Source organism: Lonchura striata, chromosome 4A (genome assembly GCF_050655825.1).
Source record: "Lonchura striata isolate lonStrDom1 chromosome 4A, ASM5065582v1, whole genome shotgun sequence".
Lineage (NCBI taxonomy): Eukaryota > Metazoa > Chordata > Aves > Passeriformes > Estrildidae > Lonchura > Lonchura striata.
This window is the reverse complement of record NC_140742.1, coordinates 10,336,310-10,363,821: the sequence shown is the minus strand read 5'-3', so window position 1 is coordinate 10,363,821 and position 27,512 is coordinate 10,336,310. Positions and strand designations below refer to the sequence as shown.

General features: G+C 37.4%; 1 protein-coding gene across 21 annotated transcripts in view; it reads left to right on the top strand.

Annotated features, from left to right (window-relative positions):
- Positions 1-27,512, top strand: part of TENM1 (teneurin transmembrane protein 1) — a 793,032-nt gene that overhangs the window by 516,448 nt on the left and 249,072 nt on the right. For 2 of the 21 annotated variants that reach the window (XM_077786536.2, XM_085571042.1), the window contains one exon: positions 21,419-21,524. The exons of 17 other annotated variants lie outside the window; for them this stretch is intronic. The gene's annotated coding sequence lies outside the window, so the exon portion shown is untranslated. Of the gene's footprint in view, positions 1-4,849; positions 5,907-6,245; positions 8,297-21,418; positions 21,525-27,512 lie in introns of those variants that run through there. 2 more of the 21 variants (XM_077786538.2, XM_077786539.2) reach the window with 2 other exon arrangements.

Below are 27,512 nucleotides of genomic sequence, written 5' to 3'. Positions count from 1 at the left end.
GCGCAAATGAGAAAGATGTTTGTGCTTTAGCATAAATACCAATTAAAATTATTCTTGAGCTTGTTGTTCTGAAGTCTAATAACAGTTTCTTAGAAGTAGGGAATTACTGGTGGAAATTTTGCTTTGAAGACCTCAGTGACTTTTTGTGTTGTATGGGGTTGCTGAAGGTAAGTCTTGGTGACCAAGCATTCTTATAGCTTGTTAAGGTATGACAGTAGCTGGGGTGGGTTGCTGAATGGCTTCTGTTTTACTTAGGAAATAATACCAAAGAAAAGGTCAGGACAAAATCCATTTATCCTCTGAAAGCCCTTGCACGCTTTTAACATTTCATACCATGTTGTTCCTAAAATCCTTTCCTCCTTAGACTTTCCTGAATCAAATGTTTCCCAGATCATTTGCTCTAATCCTTTCTTACTTATCTTTCCTCCTCTTACTTTACTGATGAATTTTGGCTGTTGGCCTTATATTTCTAGCACTGCTTTCTTTCCCACTTCTCTTTGTACAGTCTTGACAGTAAGAGCTTAGTCGTTGCTTCTTTGGGTTGGTTTGCTTCTGTCTGCAGTTGCTTTCTGCCTGAAGGACTCTGGCAGGGTTTGATAGCTGAGGCTCACCACTGCAGCAGGCCCATTTCTCTGACTTCTGATTGACCCAAACTGGCAAAGTGAGTGGGCTTTTTGTAATTACATTTTCAGATAAAATCACTTCTCCAACAGAAGAGTTAAGTCTCTTAATCTTGTTCTGCCCTTCTTGACTATGGTGTCCATTTGCCTCTAGTTTTCCCTAAATGCATTCCTTACATAACCACTGAAAAGTGTTCTGTAAAAACTAGGTTCTTGCTTGTCACTTCAACATCTCTCCCAACTCACTTTCTCTGCCTTATCCAATATAAACTGGTTAGCTTTCCTCTTCTTGAATTTCTGTGGCCTACTTCCTTGTTTGTAGCCTAGAGGAGGACAAAATTCATGGACAGATCAGCCTGTGCCAAGCTTTATCTCTGTCTGGTGAAGTGTTTGGATCACCTTTATCCCATTTTCTCAACAAAAATGTAATCTATAGATGTCTGCCGAGTTCATTATCCTCAGGTGCTTGTGTATAACTGCATTTGTGGTATCTCTGGAATGTTTAACACCAGTTACTCCAGACTGCTCTGAGACTGCCTTTTACCCAGGATTATATCATTTTTCCCATCTGTTTGCTGTATTCATCTGTTCTCTCCTTCCTCATTGTTGATTCGTAAACTGTTTTGCTCAAATCACTTCTATTTTGCATGTGGGCAGTGTCTGCTAGGATGGGAGTCTTTTGAAGTAAGTGATGGATCTAAGGAAAAGTTAATGCTGTTTGAAGCACTTTAAGCTTAAAGTGTTTCAAGTGAACATGTGGAAAAGCTGTTCCCCATATTCCTTTACCTTATCCTTTTTGGCCCTTCACTCAGAGTTTGTGTTTGATAACATTTTTGGAGCTTAGGGACAAGTCAGATCCTAAAACTCTTGTGACTGGCACAGGAACCTCTAAAGTTATTTCTAATTTTACATGACAGCAAAATGAAAGTAAAACATGGATCATCTCAGCAGTATGTACTAATAGCTTTGAACCAAGCTCTAATTATTCTGATATTAAACACAAATTTACTCCATTTGAAAACATGGGTAATCGAGGTAGCATTTATAAAAATTGGCATCCAGCTTCTGAGTATCTGAATGTGATGTTAGTTCTGCTGTCCAAGGTTGTGTTCCTGACATCACTCTATAGGCCTGCAATGGGTATCTGAGCAAATGTGCCTTTTACTTTGAGTTACCTTTTTAGTAGATCTTTTCAGTGAATGTCTCTTGCTACACTAAATGGAAATTGAAATTTGCCATGTTTCAATTTCAATTAAGAACTAATAGAAGAGTTGTAGAGAAAGCCATGTAGGAAACGTTTTGGTATTCTGCAGACTGAAATTGAAGTGGTCCGAGTACCAGAGAGCATAGATCTGCAACCTCCTCTGCATTTGTGAGCTCAGTGTTGTTGGCTGCTTTCTTTGCTGGGTGATACAAATCTAAATTGATCTGCACATTTGCAGTATAACTGCAATATTTTAAATAGGGTGATGTTGCACTATAGAGTCATCCTGAAATTCAAGAGGTAGAACCGAATATTGGAAGGGAAACGGATAAGAATTCTTAGTCTTTATTTTGCATATTTAACAATGAAATAATAAAATAAGGCTAACAGAATGTAATAATAGGTAACATATATGCCAAGAGGACAAAAGTATGGGGCAGCTGGATTTGTTGAACATGAGCTTTAGGATTTTTTCCTAAAAAGAAACAGTGCCAGATTAAAAGTATTATTTGTGAAAACTTGTATCAATACAACACCTGTCTGTAGTTCAGGGAGAAAAGCCAGAGACCTTTTATTTTAGCTTTCTGTAAAAGTGTCTGGGGCAGCGTAGGGCCTGTTAGCAGGGCAGAGGGCAGCAGCAAGCAATTGCAGATAGAATCATTAAGGTTTGAAAAGATACTTCAGGATGATGAAGTGCACTTGTTTTTCAAATACGTCCAGGGATGGTGACTTAGCCACCTCACTGGGGAGCCTGCTCCAATGCCTTACCACACTTTCAGTGAAGAAATTTTTCCTGATACTCAACCTGATACTCCCTTGGCACGGCTTGAGGTCATTTCCCTCATTGTATGGCCAGTTTGTTGTGAGAAGAGGCCAACCCCCACCTGGCTACAATATCCTTTTAGGGAGTTGGAGAGAGCAATAAAGTCACTCCTGAGCCTTTTTTTCCTCCAGGCTAAGCAGTCTCAGTTGCTTCTCAGAATTGTGCTCCAGACCTTTCCCCAGCTCTGCTGCCTTTCTCCACACCTGCTCCAGCATCTCAGTGTCTTTCTTATCCTGAATTGAACACAGGATTTGGGGTGCAATTAAATGGATTTAAGAAGTTCTCATCATTGTTGCTAATTAAATGCAGGTGCACATAGAAGCCATGATTGATTTATTTGGGGAATGCAGGTAATGCACTGCAATGCACCTAGCTTGGGGACTGTTCAAGGGGCTTGGTTTCCTCAATACTAGTTCCTATATGTATACTTGTCTTGTATATTGCAAGAGAATTTTTTCTCTAGAATATTCTGTACCTTTTTTTTCTCAGCCCAATAATCTGTCAGGCTGTGATGCTTTTATAACTCTAGGCCTATACAGATGGGTTTCAATAACAGCCTCTCTTGGTGGGGACTTAATTTTCTCCAGTTTTAAGGTTTATACTAAAAGAAGGAAGTGGGCAGAAAAAAAAATTAAAAAATCAGAACATTGAGGACATTACCATGTCTCTTACCATATTAGTGGCAAAGATTGAACTGTAGGAATATTTTTTTAAAGGGGTGGAAGGAGTAGGAGGGAGAACAGATTTGCTTGCTGTGTGTCTAGAACTGAAACTGTGTCTCGGATTGTCAGTAGTGTATTTGATGTTGAAGAAAAATACAGCTAAACTGCTTGAGACATCTTAAAACCTGCATTTCCTCAAATGCTAAGTGTTTCCTGCTATCTGCTTTTTCAAGCTGAATTTTTACATATGCAATAAGCTGTACTGAATTAGTGTGAAAATAGGTTCTATTTCTCTCATCCGTTCATCTCTGTACTCAAATGGAGAAAGATAAAAGCATGTGTTTACATCCCCTTTCTCTTCCAGCAGCATTGAGCTATTAGGCATAGCTCACGGCATTGCTGAGCTCTTCACTGAGAGTTTGGGAGAATGCATATTTTTTAGTCAGGCTGCTGTGAGGAACAAAAGTATTACCACACATCTATGAGGTACAATATTATAGTTTGGAAATATTTGGCACTGGCTGTACAATAGGCTTTTATCCTTAACTGTGAATTTTTGCTGCTTAAGCCAGATATTTAGCTCTTTGAGTTTTATTTCTATCACTCATTAGGACTGACATTACACAACACGTTTATCTCTCAGCTGTCTTCTACCATATGGTACTGTGGGGTTTACTATTCAACTTGCCAAATTGATGGTGAGAAATGGAGCAAAGAAGTTCTTTGAATATCTATGAATTTCAGTTAGAAGTGGTATAAGATGTGAATGGGAACTCCTCCTCTGCTGAAATTCAATGAAACATCAGCTTGAAGACATCATCTTGTTCTGACTGCTTCATCAGCCAGTGTGATTTCACAGAAGCATTTTTTCACGTGTCTAAATCCCAGCCAGGAGCATTTAGAGCTTCTAATCAATGTCAGTTATTAAGCATACTGCCTTTAAGGACTGCTGTATTTGTAGCTGTGGATTACCATTTTTTGGACCAATTTTGTTGAAATCTGCTGAACACCCCTCTGCCTTTCCAAAAATATTAATGGAAATGCAAAGTAAAGATAGTATTTTCCAAGCCCAAATTCAAATAGGAATTGAAGGTGTTGTGGAAAAGTAGTTGGAATTGTAGTTGGATTGTACTACTGAGTATGCATTTACCTTACTGCAGTAAAAAGTTATTTTCTTTGTTGTAGAGTGCACGTACAAGAACTCTTAGAATGCAGTATACGGTTGTACTATACACAGTTTTTTATTTGACATGCTAAAATAAGTTCTTTAGGAATTTCTACTGGTTTTCCCAGTTACTGAATGCTGTTTTACTATTTCCAAATATTAACTATTTTCTTAACCTTAAAATTAGTAGTCAGTAGTTTCAGTAAAAATAATTGAACTTTTATCACTAGATTTTTTTAAGTATGTGTTGAAATGTAGCTAAAATGTTGTAATAACAAAACATTTTAGCAGTGACTAAAGAAAAGATTCTTTAAGTATATGCTCTAAGCTTCACTGGTGAAGTCAGAAGATAATTCAGACTGGATAGGCCTGTAGGATTCACTTTGGGTCCACCAGGACTTTTCCTGGTGATGGTCAAAGCCAGTTTGGGAAAGAAGTATCTAATACCAGGGCAGTGCTTCTGGTAACTGAAAATAATGATCATTATGTATGGTTTCTTCTGCTTATGGAGGAGACATGGTGAGCTATTTTATCAGGATTTGACTATAAGATTAGTCAGTCCTTTTAAAGAATAAGTTTCTGTTCTACTTTGTTTGATTTATGCTGTTAATTTTTGTGGTTTTCTACAAAAGATTTATAGTCTGAAGGTATCATCTGGGAGGAGAGAGCATGTATCTCTTCCATGAAATGCATGTGAAATTACTTGTACTTATATATAAGCCTACAAATATACACCTTCTATTAGGCAAAAATCTGTTTGGTGCAAGAATGCTGTGATAAGCACATGATTTTGACCCTTTTCTCAGAAAAAGGGTAATGCCTCAATACATACTGAACATAATGCATTAAGGACAAATATACTTTACAGACCTTCTTTCACTCTCAGTAAAAACTGAAAGAAAATAATTCAGATGGGCTATAAATACTCAGCCTGCCAGGAATCACAGAACTGGAAGAACTAAAGCATTTTTGCTTAAAAACTAAGGGTTAGTAGACAACAGATGGTGGTACCTCCATTACAGGAAATAAGGAAAAAAAGAGTGGTTTTGGTCAGTTTAAGTATTAATAGTATTTTCAGCTGGCAGGGTGGTAGGCTGAAATTTGCATAAGCATTTGATGCTAGCATAGAAGTGAGAGCAGTGTGAAGTCAATACCAAATGGCTTTGGAACTCTCCCACATAAGGTCTTCCTTACTCTTAAGTGCCTCAGTGGGCTGAACGGGAGCTGGGGAAGAGGGACCTCGTAGGGAAGGACAGCTGGAAGGGCTGAGTTCATCCTTCCCCTGCTCCTGAGCCTCCTGCGTGTCCATGGATGGTGAGCTGCAGGAGCCAGGCTGCCCTCGGGGGTGCACAGGGACAAGAGGCAACGGGCAGGAGGGAATACAGGGAGATGCTGGTTAGGAAAACAGGACAGTGAATTCTTTGTGCTGAAGGTTGGTATGGAGCTGGGAATACATTGCCTGGGGAAGTTGTGGGGTCCTAGGAATGTCAAAATTTGACTGAATAGGGCTGCGGGGAACCGTGCCTACTGTTAAAGTGATACCTGCTTTGTGTGTGGTGTTGAACCTCCACAAGGCCCCTTAAGAATGAAACTTTTTTAGTTTTGTATTGTTTTAATTGAGTTCTAACTATTTCCTTTATTTTTTCAATTATTGCTTGATTTATATGTTTAAAATAGTTCTAGGAATTGTTCTATAAGTGTTTAACAACTTTTCTGTAGAATGTTGTATTTTTTATTAGTGACAAGCTGGCTTAATGTCTGAGGTAGGTGTTTCCATTAGTTTATAAATCAGCATCCTGTGGCTACATGATTATTTAGCTGTAGGAGTCTTTCTTATTCCATAAAATTTAAATGCAGTTAATTTCATTTAAATGCAGTGGTTTTCTTTAAAAATAATAAATACTACATATACCGCCACTAGTCGTTTGTGTTGGAGTATTTCTTGCAAATATCAAAATCCATAAATATCTAAAACATCTAAATCCAAATATCTTAATCCTCTGTCCTAATCACAGTGCAGATGTAAGGAGGCTGACAGCTGCTGCTCTGTAGCAGTGCTGTCCTTGAATTCCTGTGGCTTTGGCCGCTCTGTCCCAGGGCTGGTCTGTGACTGCAGATGTGCTTGCAGAGGAGCTGGGTCCTGTTTGCTCCATTCACCTGTCCCTTAGTGCTGTGTAGAGACCTCTGCCCAGGCAGTTAACCTTAGAGATTCTCTTCATTAGAATCAGATTAACACCTTTCTATGTTCCCTTGATGCCTGGCTTCACATTAGAGTCGATTTGTTTACTGAAAGTTAAGAATTTGGATAAAACTGTTCAGTCAGTGTCTTGACTTTGCTGTATACTGATTAAACAGGAGTGCTGTGAATGAAAGAAGGATCATCTAGATCCCAGTCTCATTGCTTTTTTATCCTTTAGCTCATACCAGACACTTGAGTTAAATTTGAGCTACTGGGCTAGAGCTGAAAGGCCTTGTTGTCTCTTTCCATGTGGCCTTAGCAATCAAAAAAGTTATATGTACTGAGTGCACTGAATTATTGTGCTTTCCAAACTGTGTGTACTTTAATCAAAACACTGCGTTGAAAAATGTAACATTAGCTGTTATTTGGAGAGAAGGATCTTAAGTATTTTCCTTGTCTTAGCAATGTATGTGTATTAAGATGGGCGTGAAAATGATGATGGGAAGCAGCATTTGTTCACAAGGATATAGCTCAGCCTGGCTCCCTTCCCCTTACTGAGGCAGTTGCTAAGAACCCCAAGATTAGGAATTAGTCATTTTCTGACTGAGAATGTCAACATTTGTTCAAAGACTTAAAAGGGGATGTAAATGCAGACCAAGGATAAAAATGGGCTCAAAGACAGCCCTGTTGGTGAACGTTATGGTTTTAACTTCAATAAATCCTCTGATAGGGGCCTGCATCTCAGTTGGATGTGTCTGAAGAGTCAAAAAAGATTGAAGGAAAGTTTACAAGGCCAACAGTGTTTGTATGTTAATAAGTGAAATAAATTAATGAAAAATCAATCCCCCAGCCAGGCTTCAGCCAGCCAATTCTATTGCTGCCATTAAGGGGTAATACATAGTAGTTTGCTTACTAAACAACAGAGCATTTCCAAAGTAATTGAAAAGCCAAGATTGTGTTTGCAACCAAAATTCTACCCAGTTCTTCCCTTGACGCCTTTACATTTAAGCTGAAGTTATGCATTTCTGTAAATGCAGCTTTGTGTTGGACTTCCATAAATACTTGATTGAATGGTAAAAGCATTGTTTTCACAGCTTGATCTAAGTCCTTGTCTGATTAAGGCTTACATTTTCATCTTACATTTTGACTCTAGATTCTAAGCTGGACAGTTTTTTGTTTATTTGCTCTGTTTTGTAAAAAGAGGTCACAATTTTGACAAATATCTCCACCTAGATTCATTTAACTATCACAGGTTGATGTGATCATCCTCTGGGATTATGGAAAAGAGTTCAGGAGGCTTGTCAGGTGTAGAAAGTTTTCCTTTTATTAGAGTGTGCCAGCATTGCCACAGACCAGACACAGCAGGGCTTGCCACAACTTTGAACCAGATGAGGACTACTGAGGGAGACAACAGGGATGTTTACTGAACTTTGAATTTTTTAGTCTTTTATGTACTCTTTAAAAGATCTGGAAAATTCTTTTATCATCAGCTAATTGTCTAAATCAAATGAATCTTTGAAAGAATACTGGTATGTGTTTAATGAAAGCAATTGATCTACTATTTTCAGGCATGCTTCCTTGTTGTTCATTTTATTTGAAGATTACTTTGTAGTCTTGTTCAAAGACCACCTACTTATCAGAAGGTAAATTGCAATTTTTTTCTCATTTTTATACTGGCACCATAATAAAAATCTATGTAGCTGTGGCAAACCATACACAATACTGCTGAGATTTCTAGTTACCTTTGAGTAAAACTCAATTCAGATATTGTGACTAGGTAATTTTTATTTGCTAAGTGGTTTTGATTCGGTTTATTAATAGCCTATGCCATAGCTTTCAACTTAATTAGGTAAGATAATAATTAATTCTGTGGGACAATATTCTATATCTATTTGCAGATATTACACACTTACAATGAGCTGTTTTCTTCTTTTGAGTCACTGGAAAGCTGAAGGATTGTGAACAGGACTTGTCACAGCAGCCAGTAACATCCTTGCTATTCAGAATACTATGTTAACAGCATGCCAGCTATAGATAAAGTTGCAACTTTTCCTTAGGTTTTCACTGCACCTGGAAGCTGTAGAAAAACTTAATAAGATGTATTTTAGAAGGAATATCATATACTTATCTTTTTTTGTCCTGCTACAAAGATGCCAAATTATGATATTCATAGATCTTTAACGTGTAAGAGATTTTACGTTGAAAAAATATTTGAATTTGTATTAAAACAATGCTATCATTTTAATCTTTTCAAGACTTATTATACATAGCAAGGAGAGGATTCCTGTTTAGCTTACTCCTGGATATAAATTGTCACAACAGTAATCTAAGCATGTTTATGCTTTTTCTGTTGATTATTAACTATCAGGACACTTTCTGATACGACAGTGAAAATGTAGTTGGGTAAATGTATTTTACTTCCCTTTTATTTTTATAGTTACAAGGAATCCACAGACTCTCAAATCTTGATCATTTTTTGTTTTTTTACTTAACATTTTAATAAGGCCTTTGCTGTTTGTTAAAATTCAACACTGTATTAAAATGTATTATTCCACTGTGTATTAAGGATCAGCGTCAAGAAGATTTAGTAGTTTTCCTCTTCAGGGCTTCCTGGCAGAATCTCACTTTGTTATTAGAAACAAATCTGCTGTGGTATTTTCTTTCCAGCAATTTTTTTGTCTTTAAAGGCCTGCAGTGTTATTGTTTATCCTGTTAGGTTTTTTTCCTCATTGTACTAATCCCTTCCCTCCATCCCCCTTGGTTCCCTGTCTTAGCTTAGGGCTCTTTGTGGCAATGGCAAGAGATTGAGTCCTTACACTTAACAGTGGAGTTCAGGCAGCTTGCCAACAATATCCAAGCTAACCTTTCTTCATGCCACAGGGGCCAGCAGCAAATCTGAGGCATGATTGTGACATCTTCTACATCATTCTCAAGTACATTTTTATCTTTAAGGAAGAGTTCTGTCATGAAACTTGCTGCCTTCATATTCAGAGAGATGAGTCTGGTGGCTCTGTAAGGTGCTGAGTGAGTGGTCACCCACTAGAATTCCCAATTAGCTGCACTGAGGCACAGAGCTGGAGGACTGAAATGCAGCAAAAATGCCCAACACTCCCCTGACCCTTCCATGTAGGTGAAAGGAAGTTAAATGCTAAGTTTGGTTGTATGTGTCAAGTGCTCTCCAGCACCACAGATGGAGGCATATTAATGACAGAATCCTCTGGTGCCTATTATCATCACAAACTGAAAACAAACCCTATCTCCATGCATGCAGAGATACTTCCCTTTCCCTCAAAAATCTAGGATACTCCTTATTTTCTGATATTGGGTGGTAGGCTGGGAGCTCTAGTTTCTTTGGTCTGGTTTTTTTTCTGTTTTGTTTTTGTTTGTTTTGTTTTGTTTTTTGTTTGGCTGGGATTTTTTGAATGGTCCTGGATCACATGGGAATTACTCAGTAGGCCTGACATGTTTGCTGATGCCAAGCTCTGAACAATTGCAAAGATAAATCATCATTCCTGTGTTAGTGCTACTGCCTTTTGATTCTGGGCAAAATCTGGGGGTTGTTTTTGTTGGTTTTTCTGTAGGCAGTTCCAGTTATGTCTACAGGGCTGTTGAATCTGGAGTTAACACTGGGACCAATAAAGGCGCTTACTAAGGTTGATAAACTGAGAGAGGGAGAAGCCAAGACCCAACTGGAATAGTCTGCCTCCCTTTTTACTGCTTGGTTTTGTCAGGTATCAAGGCACCAACAATTTGATTTCTACAAAGGAATCAGCACAATATCTTAACAAAATTAAACTACTTACTATGGCTATAAGGCTCCTGAATATCCAAGAAAATCAGTAATTCTCACCAATCTTCTGCCTGTTTCTGCCACATCTGAATTTGACAATGGATTGTGGAATAACTGGAGACTAATCTTTCTCTGTGTGCAAAGTTACAATTGTGCCTTCCCTGCAATTTGCACTCCTTAACATCCTTATCCACCAAATACTCTTATGATTTGGAAAAGGTCTATTATCTCAGCCTTACACATTGAAAAGTGGTTTGTGCAAGGTCACATAGGCAGTTAATGACTGAGCAGAGCTGAAAAAGCGGTTCAAGCCCCAAGCTAGAGAAGTGGGTATTGCACAGCTTTTCTTAAATGAAAGAAGTCAAATGAAAATGTATTTCCAGTCAAACTGAATAGGACAACCTTCATTACAGAAGTAAACATTATTTCTACACAGTTGAAACTACAGCTCAGATTACTGTATGATAGACCCTTTCCTACTGGTTTAAAATTGGTGGAAGGTGATGCCAAAACTGCGTATCAGCAAAACTTTCTTATGAACAGCAGCTGTCCGTTTTAGGTAGTATATAAAATATTGCCAACAGTCTTGGTCTGTAGGTATAAACTTAAATATTAAGTATAATATTGACTTCTCCCTCATCAAAAGCTTCTTGATCCCTTTTTGACAATCAGTAGTGCATCAGTAGCAGGGCATTGCAATCTCTGCAATTGTTTACACTTGTTTTACTTATGTGAAGCTCATGAGGTATCTTTTGGTCCATATAAACTAGAATTTGCAGATATTTGTTTTCTTGTTTGGCATAGGCCCTTTGTTAGGATCATGGAATTCGGGTGCATTTCTGTTGGAATTATTTCGATTTAGGTCACCATTTTTTAGTTACCTTGGATGCTGTAATTGTTGAATTTACATGAACAACTTTTTAAAAGTACACTTAATGTTTAGATTGTTCTGTAGCAACAATCAGATTTTGTGGTAAAAATTATGGTTCTCCAGTCTGCTTTGCAAAATGAAGGTAATTAAATTCAGCTCTATTTTTCAGTGTCAATTTAGTGTTACTGCAGTGTCATTTGTATCACCATTTTAGAACTGCTTGTTCCAGAAAACCTCTGCATGTAAAAATAATTGTGAAATAACTCAGGATATTCACTTAATTTCACCAGGAATCTGAACGCGTTTAAAAGTTTTTGTCAACTGTGAGTATATAATCTGAAAAACAAAATTCTTGAAGTGCCGTTGAGTTTCTCTTTTTAGAAACCCTGCTTGGGTTTAGCTGACAAATTATGATAGATGAAATATGATATGTCAACCAGCAACTTTCTTCCCTTCCCTAGGTAGCTTGTGGTTATCCTACAAAAATCAGCACTGGGCACTGGCTGCCAGCCAGTCATGCCTGAAAACCTAGGAAATAAAAAATAACTGCCATGGTGCAGATGAATTATTCTGATGGCTTGTTTTGATTTTCCTGAAGAAAGAGATGAGTCAGAGATAGCTTTGAGGTGGCAAATTTCAAAAACACTACAATAAATTCAAGTAAAGTTGAAAACATACAGGGTCTGTTTTCCTTGCATGGTACAGCTGAGTTGTGTGCTCCAGGGATGCTTTCAGAATCTATTTCAGGTGCCATGTGAAAAATCACAAGTGATGACTTAAATCCACAAAGGGATTTCTTTGTTATGTATAAACACAATAGTATGTATTAACTGTATTAACAGTGAAAATTCTTGCTTTCTAGCCTTATGGTTACAATAACCACAGACTCCTAGATCTTGACCAAGGGAATATTGTCAGGAAAGCTCAGTGTTATTTCCCTGGGTTTGGAATTCGGTGCTAGGTTATTGTTGTGTTCCACAAGTTAGCCACAACAAGCGTTGTTGCTTCCATATCTCTGGTTTTTTAGACGTGAGTAAATGCCCCAAGATACTAAAGTTCCTGATGAACAAAGCCTGTTTCTATTGGAGCTCAGGCATTTGGAAAAGCTGTTGCTGGTAGCCGTGTAAAAACAATTCAGGTCCCTAGCACGAGTAGTCTGACACTAGAAAGCCCTGCTTACAGCAGGGTAAGCAAACTCCTCTGTCTGCAGTTAGGAGATTAAACTCACTGGTATCAAAATATTTCAGAACTGTGATCAGATTTCTTACTATTTTTTCTTCCTCTCACAACTGTCTGCATTTGTGAGATACTTGCATTATTTTTCTTTACAATTTACTCAGTGTTCCATGTGATTAAATTTAAGCAAGCTGAAAATCAAGTTTAAACTTTTGTATTACTCTTATAATATTTTGTTCCACACAGGATAATAGGAAACATATGTTATATAATAAATATTGATTTTTAGAAAAAATAGGACTAGATTAAAATTTTTAAACAGCAAAATAGACCTTATTTAAATGAATTAATTTTTGGAGTCTCAACAGTGGATTTAAAACAGAAGCTGCAAGAAACTGAATTTCATTTGAGTGATAAAACTGAATATAAATAATGGAAATTGTTCAAGAGTGCAAATTAAACCCATTTTCCATCTACATCTTCAGTTGAGTTGTGCAGGAATCATAGAGTTGCTATTTGCAAAGTTATGGCTTTTCTGTTAGAATACATATTCAGGCCATCTGTAGCTCGTTTGAGGTAGTTACTTGCACTACTTAGACTTTCCTTTGCTGTGCAGAGTGTGAGAAATTGAACTGAGAGGGAATTATCCATTCAGTATTCAGTTTTTCACTGCAATCAGCATTATATCACTCCTTTAGGAAAAGAAACATATAAAAGGCTTTTCGATTGTTACAAACCAGTATTTCTATGCCTGGAAAGACCTGTATGATTGGGAAGCATTTTTGATACTATAGTGTTGTTTATTAATTAGCTCAGACATTTGTGTTTTGCATTCTAATTAGCGTATGCCATCCAGTACAGCAGCTAAGAATGTGGTGTTACAGTTGAACTGCGTTGAATGTTTCTGTCTATTTATGTCCAATGTAGCTGCACAGAAACTGAGGTGAGGGCATGCATCATCTATATATTTACACACAGAACCCATCACACCCTCCCAGCGCTGTGTTTTCTGTGCAGCGTGTCCTTAGCCCATATAGCACTTGAGTTTAAACGGGAGCTCGGGGGTTGTGCCAGCCTGACAACTGTCAAATGGCACTCTTGAAAACTATTGGGTTAAGATTGTTTCAGACCTTTTTAAATTTAATACCAGACTTTAGACAAATGCTTTCATAACAGGAAAGAAAGGGATACATGATGGCCTAAATCTTTCTATAAAATTATATGTTTCTCAGAGGATAGCTGTAATTGAATTATAGGATGCCTTGAGAGTATCCTTGTCGGTGGTTAGAGAGATATGAAGGGAAGCAGAGAGACTCTTTCACAAACTAAATGTGGAAGAGACACCCTATAATTCAGCTGTATAAAACCCCCAGCAATCATATAATTATACTATAAGTGTGGTTTGGGAGGAATGAAAGCAGCATTTATTTAAAACATTAAGAAAAATTACTTCATTGTATGAGACATGTATTTTCTCTGTTTGATTCAATTAAGTCTTTCTTGTCTGCCCAGCCAACACCCTTCCCTCCATTGTCACAGTGCATTTGTGTGTGAGTATCAGCCTTCTAATGTGCAGGGAGGAGACCCATTTTGGGAACTGTAGTAGAAGCCAAACACCAAAAGGAGAATGATGCTAACAGAACTATTTCTGCCAGAGACAACAGAGTTGGAGTTTTCTGTTTATAAGATTTTGTAGAGACAGCTAAAGAAAAAACTGGGAAGTTGATCCAAACTGTTCACTTGTGTAATATAAGTTAATTACCAGAAAGACAAGGGGAGTTATTTTGTGTTAAAAATCACTTGAAGAGTTGTTCCCTCTTGTAGAATTTTAGCCAAAGTTATTTTCTGAAAAGGGAGTAAGAGAAATATTAATTGTATCATTATTTACCATTGTAATTGGCAATAGGGGGTTAATGTGATTATTATATAAAACTCAAGATGTCAGTAAACAAATAAATTTACAGTATTTACAATTTATATAGGGACAACATTTAACATTTGGAGGTAGCTTAGCATATTTACAGAGTTCTTAGTGCAGTTTAAATATCCCCAGAATATATGAACTGTCACAAGAGCAAATGACTGGCTGAGCTCTGTGTTGGATTGCACTTGCCCTTTCCAAACCCCACTTTTTGGGTTTCTTTAATGGGAACATCTATGCATCTTAAAATTCCAGCATCCAGAAGCTGTAAATGGTGGATGAAGTGATGCAGCCTCACTGGAGAAATACGAAAAATCTTTTGTTTAGTTGATGGAAATATGGAAGAGCTATTCCAAGCCCACAGAGAAGGATTGCCCTGGTGCTTAGAACAGATGAGCTGTTTCCCTTTCTTTTGCTTGATTGTGCTAAACTTCCTTCTGTAGCCTTGTACAGACCAGAATTCTGATATTATTTTTGGAAGAGATCAAGCTGTGGCTTTTGAGTGGAAAGGTTTTTGTTTGGTTTTCAGTTTAACACAGCATTAGGAGGGTTGTTACTCTGTAATACATACAGTATTATGGCCTTACCAAAAGGAGATTGGAAATTAGATCCGTATTTTTATCTTTACAATCTCATTGCCATGCAACAGTACTAAAGCTGTAAGAAAGCAGCTGAGCTAGTGATCTCATTTAGTAACCCAGACAGCTAACCTGTGTAGAAGGGAAGTTGTCAGTAAAAACAGACTGGAGGCTGGTAAGTGTTCCAGGGGATGTGATACCCCAGCTCCAGGGGCTGGAACACCTCTAGGGCTCTTCTAATGGGAAAGTCTCAAGATTTCTACAACATATATATGCATGTGTTAGCCTGAATGCGTTACTGGGTTTGCTATGGAGAGGCATCACATTACATGTTATGTGTAACAAAAGGTCTGTGTTCTTTTAAGAATACATTTTTGAAGAAAGAAGGGAGAAGAACATTGTGAGAGAACCAAATACCATGTGACTTTTCAGAAACAGACTTCCACAGTCTTTTTCTATTTTCTCTCTAAAAAAATATGGTTAAAGGCTACTTAATAGCTCAGTACTACATTGATTTTTAATTCAGTTTTCTAATTAGGCTTAGTTTTTTGGGAGGGGTCTGGCAACATTTTAAGAAGTCTAAAGTGCATACTAGCTTTGTATAGTCATCTAAATTTCACATTGCTGGTACAAACCAAGAGAACATGGCAGCTAAAGAAATGTGGAAATTCACATGAAGGTGGAGCAGATCAAAACTATTTGCAGGATATGCATGTCTGAGTGAGTTTAGAAAAGCAGCGCCCTCAGTGTGGAGGCACTCAATGGAAACACCCTGGAGGGTGGCAGGCCCTCGATGCTGTGTCTATGGACTGGTGCAGTGGCTCACATGTTGCAATGTCATTTTATATCCGAATGTGAGTGGCTTAGGCCACATCAAGAGAATAAAGGAAGAGAGTAAATGAAGGGCTAGAGCACACTCAGTCATCGTGGCTAATTAGTACTTCATGGCTAATTTGTACTTTGTGGTTAAGAGTGGAGGCTGCTGGGTGTGAGTTGATGCTCTTAAGTGAGTAGTACTGAGTGGCCAGGGGTGAGACTGGCCCTGCTTCTGAAAGAGATCAAAGTAGCTGAAATGGAACTATCCCACACTAACCAGGATTTGAATCCTGAGAATGAAGAAGTAGAGGAAAAACCTGAAAATGCTGTATGCATTTCTAGATGAAGCTGTGTGAAATACACAGTGCATTAAAGAGGGCTTTGTTTTCAGTGAATAACGGGTTGTTAGAGTCTTGGTTTTGGTTTTGTTGGGTTTTTTCCCAATAATGTCCCTGTAGCTTTCTTTTGTTGATATATAGCATTATTTCCAGGGTCTTTCAGATCCCCATAAAAAGTTGGTTTTTTGTTTTCTTTGATTTTCACTACCTGAATCCTCTATTGGACACAGATGACGTATGGCTCAAGACTTTTAGAGAGCTCCTTGACTTTATTTTAAAATAATGATAAATGGGTTCAGACTGATTTTTTTTTTTTTCTGCAAACTTGACAATGACTACAAAATAACAGTAAAATGGTTTAGGTTTTCTTCTTCTAGAATACTAGCTGTTCTGTTATGTGTACATAAAATGTTGAGATGAACACATAGATGCCACCTACCAAGTTACCTTCTCAGAATCTTTGTACTGCTTGCAAGCTAGAATTATTTTTTGAATTTTACCATGAGCCCTCAACACCAAGATGCCACATTTACATGCTTTATGTGAGACCCTCTCTGTAACTCAAAGATGGAGCATGACTCTTGCAATCTGCTTTCAGAATTGCATCTAAGCCATTGATTTCTCTCTGACTTTTGTCTTAAATACATTATTGATGTGTACCATCATCTTCAAATAGCTGCAGATGCTTGCACTGTGCACCTGTAGCTAGCATATGTCTTTGTTTACTGGTGTGGTATAAGAAGGGGAAGATTTTAGGATTTTGTTTCTCTTTGGAAAATATGGACTTGAGAGGCTAAGCTAGGTTGATGTTTGGCTAAGAGCAGCTTCTAAACCTTTCCATTGGCCTTACTTTTGAACTTTTCATATGTATCCTAATTTTTCATCTTCCTTTTTTAACTTGAACAGAAAATTCTTTTGAATTATTGGTCAAACTTTCTAAGTATGCAGCTTTAGGGGTGAATATTTTTTTAAACCACATCTTACTGTAGATTCTACTCTACAAAGTATCTCATGGCTTAAAATCTAGCAGAAAATGTAAAACAATGTAATCAAGCATTTCCTGCTTTGGGCTCTTATATTTGATAAGCTTCTTTGGCAATCCACTTTCTATTAAAATCTGCAACATGCACTTAAAGTGTATTCTTATTTGAACCCTAAAAGCTAGCTTTTTGTGCTTACCTGAATTTTATATATGTTAAATGTGTAAGAGATTTTAGAGATTATTTTATTTCTATTATTCTTGTAAGTTTGTTCTTGTTTTGTTTAATCCCAGTGAACTCAGTACTTGAGTATGCCTGTTGTATGTATGTTTTTGAATTGTGCAGGTTTGGGGAATTTTGATCATCTTTACTAGAAAGGCTGTTTCAGAGGAAAGGAAATTGTAAGCCTAATGATTTAACAATGCAAAGAAAAGTTTTTATATTCTAGATTGACAAAATGTGGTGGATTCATATGTACTTAAAAGAAACTGAAAAGAGTGAAGTGCTTATTGAAATTACTGTCTTAAGGAAAGAGCCCTAAATTGTTTTGCAACTGTAATTCATCAGAAATAATTTTGTATTCTGAACTCGCAGAAGGCTCCAGCTTCATCGTGCTCAGGGTTTCTATGGTAAAATGTTACTGCAGTTGACATAATGATGAAGAGAGCTATTCTGGCCTGTTTTGAAGATGCAGATTTTGAATTCTCAGTAGCAATTAATACAGATCAGCAGTGGCCACAGGCTCTTAAAGGATCAGTGAGAGAGAAATGACTTAGAGTTTCCCTTGTGGTAATATACAGAGAAAGAAAAAAAAAATTATATATATATGTGACTCTTAGTGAGGGTTTACATTTGTAATAGATCAGAGAAGCTTTATGAAAAGGATCAACACCCAAAGAGGTAATATTAGTCATTGTTGCTGAAAATTTTACTATCAGGCATTTTGCTCATTGAAAACAAAAACCAACCCATGGAGGTGCTCGTGCACAGTGATGTGACAAATTCAGCTGTGAGTGTGACTGAAACCCAGGGATGAGCTCAGTGACTGATCAGTCTGAGAGCGCCGTGTTGGCTGCCCTTAGCAAGGGGGGAGAAGGGGGTTAAAGCAGTTCATACATAATTCATTGCAGGAAAATGAATTTGCCAAAGCATTCAGTGTTTATATATAACACAGCACACACGATAACAGACTTCTAAGCTGAAGCCGAGCCTTTCAACATTTTTTGCTGAAGATCCCAAGAGATATTTCATTTACTTTGTTCTTTATAGATGTTCTAAATGAGAGTAAGTCTGGGATTCACATTCTGTATCTTGGTTTGCAAAAGAGACAGGAATTAACTCTGAAATTCACATCTGGATGGAAATTTGCCATCATCTGTTGGATGTATAGTCTAAACTTCCATTTAACTTTTTATTTCCTTTTCGAGAGTCTTGTGTCTAGTTTATGGCTCAATGGAGAAATGAATCAGCTTGTAGTGATTAATAGTCCAGTAGATCAATAAATAAGAATCCCCACTTGATTGTACCAGATAAGATATCCACATGGCATTCAGATCCTGAAAGGTATTTATTTTAATAATAATTTTAATTGCCCATTTCTGAGACTCTATTACTTCCACTATAAACAGCTTAACTACAGTATTACAGGAGAATGCTTAGCTTTGGTCGCATGCCACATCACTCAGCATATTTAATGATTTCCTTTGTATTTCAATTTTTTAATGTGGCTTAATATTTTTATTTTGTGTTGTTTTCCAGTGTAGGGATATGAGAGCAGTGACATACTCATTCAATTGTCCAGGATACTAGTGAGGTTTTCCTGTTGAGTTAATGAATTTATTTTAGATCCCAGTTGTGTGTGTGATGTAATGAATGAATTACTTGGCATTTGTCTACAGTGATGTTAATCTGAATATACTGACAGCATCCCTCTCCTCCAAATGTAATGTGTGCCACATCCAGTGGTGCATACGCATAAAAGTATTTCTGTTGCCAAAAATATCTGCCCTTGTGAACATAAACCAGCAAATACATTCAAACATTGCTTTTATCTTAATAATGAAGTTTAGAGTTGTGGATTTTTCCTGAAATATATGGAGGTAACAAGTACTTTGAGAAGTACCCAAGTAGAAAATACAAGATGAAGATGTATTTTAATGTCAGCGAGAAGGGTGTTGGTCTAAAGTGAGTTTGCGTCCACTAAAAATGGAGTGAATATCTGGGTTTATGTTTACCATCCACAGTAACTCAATTGAAACAGATTTTATAACCATAGAAAATGAAAGTGAGAGAATTATCATGTCTGTAGAAAATTATCTATGTGCAAGCTAATTCTGTGAATGAAATGGGTCTGGTTTGTATGATATTTTAGTTTTTAAAAGAAGGTAACTCTAGTTTCTGTGGTAGCTTTCATACATTAAGGAACTGAAAGAGCTTAAAGTAAGACCAACAAATGTGCTATTTTTTCCTTCATCTGAAATATACAATTTTATATTTTAACTGCAGGTGAAAGATTAATTTTTCTTTGTTGTATCCTTTGGTAAAATAAGTTGACTTGGCAGCTAGAGATGTGGGGTGAAATCTGTAAAACTTAATGAACATTTTTTAAAATATATAAGAATATTCTTATGTATTTTGTTACACTATTCTCCAAATGTAGGGGAGAAAAGGAGCATATGCCCCTTGCCCTCCTTGTATGCTTAATGACAAAGGCCAATATCATGATCTTAGAAAAAGAACTGCTTCTTCAAATCAGGAAACTGAGAGTTAAAATTAAATTGTTTGATGCCTAATTTAATAGGTGCTGACATCTCTGATGCTCTTTCTGGAAGGTTTCCTACCCTGTCTGAAATTAGACTGGTTTTAGTGATTTATAGAAAATACACTATGTTGCTAAGTGATGAGACTAAGAGAACTAGAAACATCCCTTTAAACCAGTCCCCACTGGTAATAAGGAATCATGAACGATACAGAAACTGTGAATGGTTGTGGCCAAGCATCAATGCCTGTGGCTGAAATTTGCCCTCAGTTGTAGGGCTGATGTTTGCATTTTCTTCAGTGTTTCATCTTTGCCTAAGCCTGGGTTCAGATTCAGTCTCTAGTTTTGATTTCAGCTAAATATTACAAAATTGGCGATTGGGATGTCTTTATGCTTACATGAGATAAGCACCACTTTCTTCAATGTCATTTGTGTGTTGTTGCTTGAGTCTATATTGTTGTGAATACAAATGGAGAGACTGTGTCTCTGTCAGTCCTCTGAGGAGAGGTTTGCACTGCTGAGATTACCTTTTGCATCCTTACTCTGTGTGTGCCTTCAAGAAGGACTTAAATGCTTTCAGTACCGTTCTTTAGATCCTTGCCATCTCTCTGATCCACAGTGCTAAATGCTGTAGGGAAGTCTAGAAGGATGGGCACAGATGTCTGCTTACTATTCATCACTGAAGAGAGTTGTGCATCACTGTTGTTGAGGCTATTTTTTCTTCATGCCTTGAGCAGAATCTTGAGCTTACTAGGATCTGGGAGAGTAGCTGGTCATCAGGCTGTGGCTACCCTTTGACTTTCTGAATAGCAGCCTGCTGTCAGGCACTAGTTAGAAACCTTCAGAATACATTGATATTGTCTTCATTTTTTGGTTTGTCGTGAAAAACAAGGGAGATGAAGGTTTGCCCCTGCTCCCATCTGTTTGAGGCAGTGATCATTTCAGTCATGAGAGACAAGGCAGTCATTACTCTTCCATCAGCTTGAAGATGCATTGATCATGTTCAGATGATTTTGCACTTTTTGTTTTTTTTGGGGTTTTTTTGTATGTGGAGAGGTTCTGTGCTTTTGAGAAGCTTTTTCAAATTTTTTGCAATCAGTGGAGTTCAGCTGCAGCTCTCCACTGCCCAAGGACAAGCTGAGTTGGGAGGGAATTGAGGTGCTGTGGTTCTGCCATCCTCTCCAGACACCACAACGGTGAGATCTCAGGGGCAGCCTTTAATTAACCCAGGTCCTGTGAAACCCAGGTTGTCACTCAGCTGCCTGAAAATCTCTTCATCTCAGTATGTGTGCTTCAGAGCACCTGGGTGTTCAAATTATGATGAGGCAGGGCTGGAGCATCTTTCAAATCTGGATTCTCTTCCAGTCATCAACAAGAATTAATGGAGATTAAAAAGGGGTGAATATTAAAACTTACTTCTGCTTGTCTAAATCAAGCTGGTTGTTAACTAGGAACAAGGCTGTCTGGGTGGGGAGAGTGAATAGAGAAGAATTCTGAACTTATGGTTGGTGGTTTCATTTTGTGTGCTCTGTTGTAGCTCTTTTGCTCTATGGCAGCAAACAGCAATCACATTTCCAGTCCAGTGGTACCTGGAAGTCAACAGTGCCTCTGGGATCCTTCTGTGTGAAAGGGGCCATATAAATGTAAGGCAATGATATTATCTTTATTGTCAATTAAACTTTTAGTGCCTTTGACAATCTGGCATGCAACGTGCATCAAATGAACTCTAGCTGTGATTATTTCTAAACACATGTAAAAGCAGACCTTGCTATCCTAATCAAATTGAAAAGGACTAAGAGGGCAAGTCAGTTATGTCAGCATGGAATCACTTTAGCATATTAGAAACAGCACAGAAATACTGCTTCTTTCCTTTTTTTCAACACCCCCTGCTCCCCCTTCCCCTGCAAAATCTGAGCTGCCACATCCTTTAACTCCAGAGAGTTACTGTAGCAGGATTGTTGATGGCATTTTTGTAAGGAATTCATGCTGGAGTTAGCACTGGAAATACTGTGTGCTGTTTCAAGATATACTCATTTTTATAGAGTAATTCTGTTCCTCCCCCCACCCCCCAGGATGTGTTATTTTAGGATGATTATACTTCACACTGCTATTTCTGTTCAAGGTATGATAATTAATGTTCTATTTCCAGACCTGTTCTCTAAGCCTGCCCTTGCACATACACATGTGAGTGTTATATGCATATTTTTAGGACTTCTGTGAATTTTACATGATCATTGTCTATGTCACACTCTTTGTTAAAGCATTCAGAAAACACACTTTGTGGTTTCTGCAACATTAATACATTTAGTATAAACTGAGTTAACTTACTGGGTATGTCATCCTTCCTCTTACTTGTAAAAGGAGGGAGGTGTTTTTACCCACTGTTAAGTAAAACTCCCTTTCTAGTTAGAGATGGTTGAGCATCAGTGAAGGATGAAGCATTTCTGAAGTGTATGGCAAGGTTTTTGGAGGAAAACAGATTTTACATTTTTCAGTGGCACCAAGATGTATTTGTTTTGCCAGAGCTTCCCGTTGGGGGATGTTTCTTCTGTACTTCATAATATGATATTTTTGAAGAAATTTTTCAATTTTTCTCTTCATTAAATCAGCCTAAAAATGGCAATGCAAATCAGGATTTTCCCCTCCAAGGATATTTGGTATGCCAAATTCTGTTAGGGATTTCTATATTTCTGAACTACCTAACAACTTTCATGTCAATAAAATCAACGCAGACTTGCAGAGTTGTTTTGCCTGTCTTCTCCCTGCTAAAATGTGTGGGCATCCTGCAGAAATGGAGACACAGCAGATCTGATCAGTTCTTGGAACACTCTGGAAGGAAAAAGCTCAATCTATTGAGCTTTGCTGCCTTTTTTTTTTTTGTTTGTTTTGTTTTGTTTTGTAAATTACTGCCATTTTTGTTTCTAGGATAACTCTCACAAGCATCTTCAGGTAGATTGCCTATAAAAAGCTGTCCAATTATACAACATTTTATACATTTTCAGATAACTAAAAGCTAGAAAGCAACAGCTAGCATTTGAGACATTGGATAGGTTTCTAGCACACTTCAGATTCTTCTGTAAACTAATGAGCAGATTACAGTCAGCACATGTATGTGAGTCTTTCTCTGTGAAGATTGAGATTTTGTCTATAGGAGTATTTTTATTTAATATATGGTGCTGATGAATTACATGTCATTTGAGCATTTCTGCATAGATCTGGCAATCTTTTTTCTACTCTTCTTTTATCTCTGGGTTATGATAATTATTACTCTGCATGGAAGAAATTAAACAGAGAGGATAGAGTAAATAGTTCCAAACATATGGTGAATTTAGTAGTCTTTTATGAATGATAAGCCTGTTAGGGTTACCTTAATAAGCAGTTACTGCATGTTTTTCATAAATCACCACTAACAGCTCTCTGAGAAGGTGTAAATAGATATGTTGATCTGCCTATACTGTGAGGGTGAGATAGATGAGTAGAACACAAATATGTCTATGTGAGGAAAATGTACATGAGTCTCATTCTGCATACTGATTCTTGGCACAGTGTCTTGCCCAGGAGGCAGTAAATAAGCAAATGGCCAGCCTAAAACTGTATAAATCTGAATTGATTCCACAAGGAATAGGAGGAATTTTTGCAGCCTGACTGCAAGAAATCCCATGGTTTCCCTATGACAAATCTATTTCCCCAAAGCTTACTGCAGTACCAAGGCTATGTGTTTGCCTTCACAAAGTAGTGTGGATTGCAGTCCTACAGACATAATTTTTCATCATCTGCAAACAGGAAAATAACTTCAGTAAGCACAGCAACCTGATTTACTGTTATTGAAATGCTGCTATCTCAGGATGTGCATCATGTGTAGCTATGTTTAAAAACAAATGAATAAGGAGAAAGCAGAGACGGAGGAAAAATTTAAATCTGAAAGTCTTGGTTTTTTTAATAATCCAAGTATTTCCCACCAGCTGGAAATATAACTGACAAGATAAGTAATGACTGCTATTTTAAATCTAACTATTGCTGACACATGTACATATATATATTTTGAGTTCAGTTTGTTTAACCTGGAGATGGTTACATTGTGCTATCAAAAAAACGTATATTTACTTTGTTTATTGACTTCTCTTAGAATAACACTGCTATTCCCATGGAAGTTTGGTAACACTGCCAAGATGGTGCATCCCATAAGAATAACTGTGCTGTGTCTATTGAGACACAATTTGTGTATGTAAATTTATAAAAGTGTTTGTGCAGTTTTTAAATATTAGTCCTGATTGACTTTAACTCTCCTCAAAATACTTGGAATAGTTTAAATTATGATATCACTTTGCATGTTATCCAAGTAATGTGTAAATTGCTTTTATGGTATCGGAACCCTACCCAGCATGTAACATTGCTGTTAAACTGAAAATTGATGGAACATCTAAAGAGCAGTAACGCAGAAAGCCTTCCTTCTCTGGGCAGCTGTAACCATGGTACCTGAAATATTGTCCAACATAACCTTTTTGATGCCTTTTTTTCCCCCACCAGAAAGAGCTTTTATCAAAATTCCTACGGCTTTCCTGTTGCATTGACACCCAAATACATTTCTTATCAGTTGGGAATATACAGTTGGATTTTTCTTTAGTTAAAAAAAAAAAGCTCCTGCTGAAAATGGAGATGAATGTACTTCAGAAAATAACAAAAGTCTATCTGTGTGTTTTGAGCTGCTATCTCATTGTATAATCCTGCCTCTTTGAAGGTTTAGCTTTTCTCTATAGACAAACAGTGTATATAGAAATGTAGGTTTAGTAGCACTAGGCCTTCCACAACTATTCTTGTTCAGTGTGATAGAAGCTTACAAAAAACATCTTTGGAAAGTGAATTAATTATTCCATTGTGCTTTGAGCTGGTGTGAAGATATCTCTGCTTTAACAGAGCTCTGGTTTCACTGACTGGTGAACATAATGTGACCCACCAGGGGACACCTGCTCATGGTTCCAGCTCAGGATGGGGCAGGAGGGGCAGATTCTGTTTCTCATTACCTCTGGCAGCTCCTGTGACCTCGAGTGAATCTCATATCCTCGCACAGGAGCCTCTGTGAAGCAGCAATTTGAAATCGCCAGCCAGAATCCTTTTTTCCCCTGCACACATCCAACTTGTTTAGTATGTGAGATGCAACATAAGACACAATAAACAGATCACCATGTTTAAAGCTTCATGTTTAAAAAATTGGAATTTTTCTGCTGCACATTGCAATATAAAAAAAGCTTGTGATGACAAGCAAAAGGTGCAACACTCCTAAAATTCCATAAGTGCCCTGGCAGCCATGTGGGCCTCACAAGGAGCAAGAGCAACTCCTCAGTCTTCCTGAAAAATCTACTGGTCCCCAAGGAGCAGCCATGGTATCATATTGATCATACCCCAAATGTACACATTAGCCTCATAATCCAACTAGCACAGTTTGCAGTCTGTCAGGGAGAATTACTAAAATAATTTAAAATATCCTGTTAATCCTACATATGTAGTATGAAAAACACACAAATTAATTTGGTTTTACGTTGTTGGAAAGTGGTGTCAGGTGACATTTAAAACAAAATGAAACAACAAGGGCAAAATATGCTAGAGTGGTGCAGAAATTGTCTGGACACATGTCCGTACATAAACATGTGCTTCATATGTTACACATAACAGTGTTGCCACCTATTGATAGAAATTTAAACTTCATGTAGATGCTTATAATATGTTTTCCCAAACACAGCGAAGGTCTCTTCCGTCTGATGAGACTGGCATGAACAATATGTATTATTTGTGGTAGAATAGGTCTTACAGGCTTTGATAATACCATAGTATTATAAAGTAATGGATGCTGTTCAGAAACCAACAAAGGATAAATGTTATCAAAGGAATCTAAAGTTGCTGATGCTTTTTGTATGACTTAGATGAATGATCCCATTGTCAGTGGCAGTTCTTTGATGAGCAAAGAATTGAGTGTGTCTGGTTTGCACATTTCAACTTTATCTCTAATTTTCACAGGGATGGAATGAACAGTGGACAATTAAGGCAATATGTATATATTTACAACTGCATAAACTGTTCTTCAAAAATATGCTCAAAATCAAGGAGCTCCCTATTGATTGTACTGGAGAGGTGATGTACTTTTGTTTAGAAATTAAACATATGCTCATTGGCGTTAAATTTGTTACTTGTGGTGAAGTAAGAGTATTATTGGAGAAAAAAAATCTGTCTAATTTACAGTTTTTTGTTTAGACAACTGTTTTGTTCTGAAGAAAAATGGAATTGGAAGACAAGTGAAAATTAATTAGAAGTTGTCCAATAAGAGTTCAGAATATTTCCATGAAAAACTAATGGATAAATGTGAATACTGCTTCATAGTTGGGGAAAAACATTGACTAATGAAATATTGTTAGCATAACCATAAAGTCACATGTACATGTGTTCAGTTGTGTGACATTCTTTCATGTAATCAACATTTGTTCTAAATTAGGATTCTTTTCAGTATTTATCAGTATTAGCTCTTGGATAAACTCTCATATTATGGAAGTGTGCAGTAAAATGGATAAGCATGTTTTATCTTCCATGACAAACACAGTTTAATTTCCTGCATATTGCTTTGCTGCAAATTAATCCAGCCTGGGATGTCTTGGCTGAGAAGGCTGTGCTGCACAGGGCTGAGGGAAATCTCAGGGCTAGTGCAGAAGAGTTCCTGTCACTCTTTCTTCCTTCAGTGTCCAGAGAAGAACACTGGAACTGGGGAAGAATCTGGAGCACAAGTCTGATGAGAGGCAGCTGAGGGAACTGCAGGACTCAGCCTGGAGAGATGCAGGCTCAGAGAGAATTTATTGTTCTCTACAGCTGCCTGACAGGAGTGTGGAGCCAGGTGGAGTTTGGTTTCTTCACCCAAGCAATAAATAATGGGCTAAGAGGCCTGAAGTGGCACCAGTGAAGGTATAAATTGGACATTTGAAAAAATTCTTAACTGAAATGATGGTCAGTCATTGAAATAGGCTGCCCAGGGAAACTGTGGAATCACAATCTTTAGAAATGTTAAAAAAATGTGTAGATGTGGCATCTGGGGACATGGTTTAATGGTGAACATGTCAGCATTGGGTTAATGGATAGACTGGATGATCTAAGAGCTTTTTCCAGCCTTAACAATGCTATGATTCAGATGAAGCAGGAATAGAAATTACCCTCCATTGCAGACTGTGGGGGCTGAAATTTGGAGCATTATCCAATGTTCCAAACATTCAGTTTGGCTGTGAGTAAACAAGAAGACACTGCATGTTAAGCTGCACATGGAGTAAAGCAGCAGGAAAATCAGAGAAGATTATTCATAGTTGTAGAAAGCCAAACAGGGATCATGGTCTTAGGAAATATTCATACTTAAAAATTTAGGGATCTGTAATTTTATGTATTTATTGTAAAAAAAATAGATACATCAATGTTTGGACTATTTAGTTGGCTCTGAAACTTTATGGCAAATGCCATGTATTAATGGCTTATTATTTGTGAAAGGAAAGTGCACTTTCTCAGCTGCAAACTAAGTTGAATCCCATGTCAGACTTTTATTTCTCCTTGTAGTTGTGAAGAACATGTCCTTACCTATCTCTCATTTGTCTGGAGTTGATAGG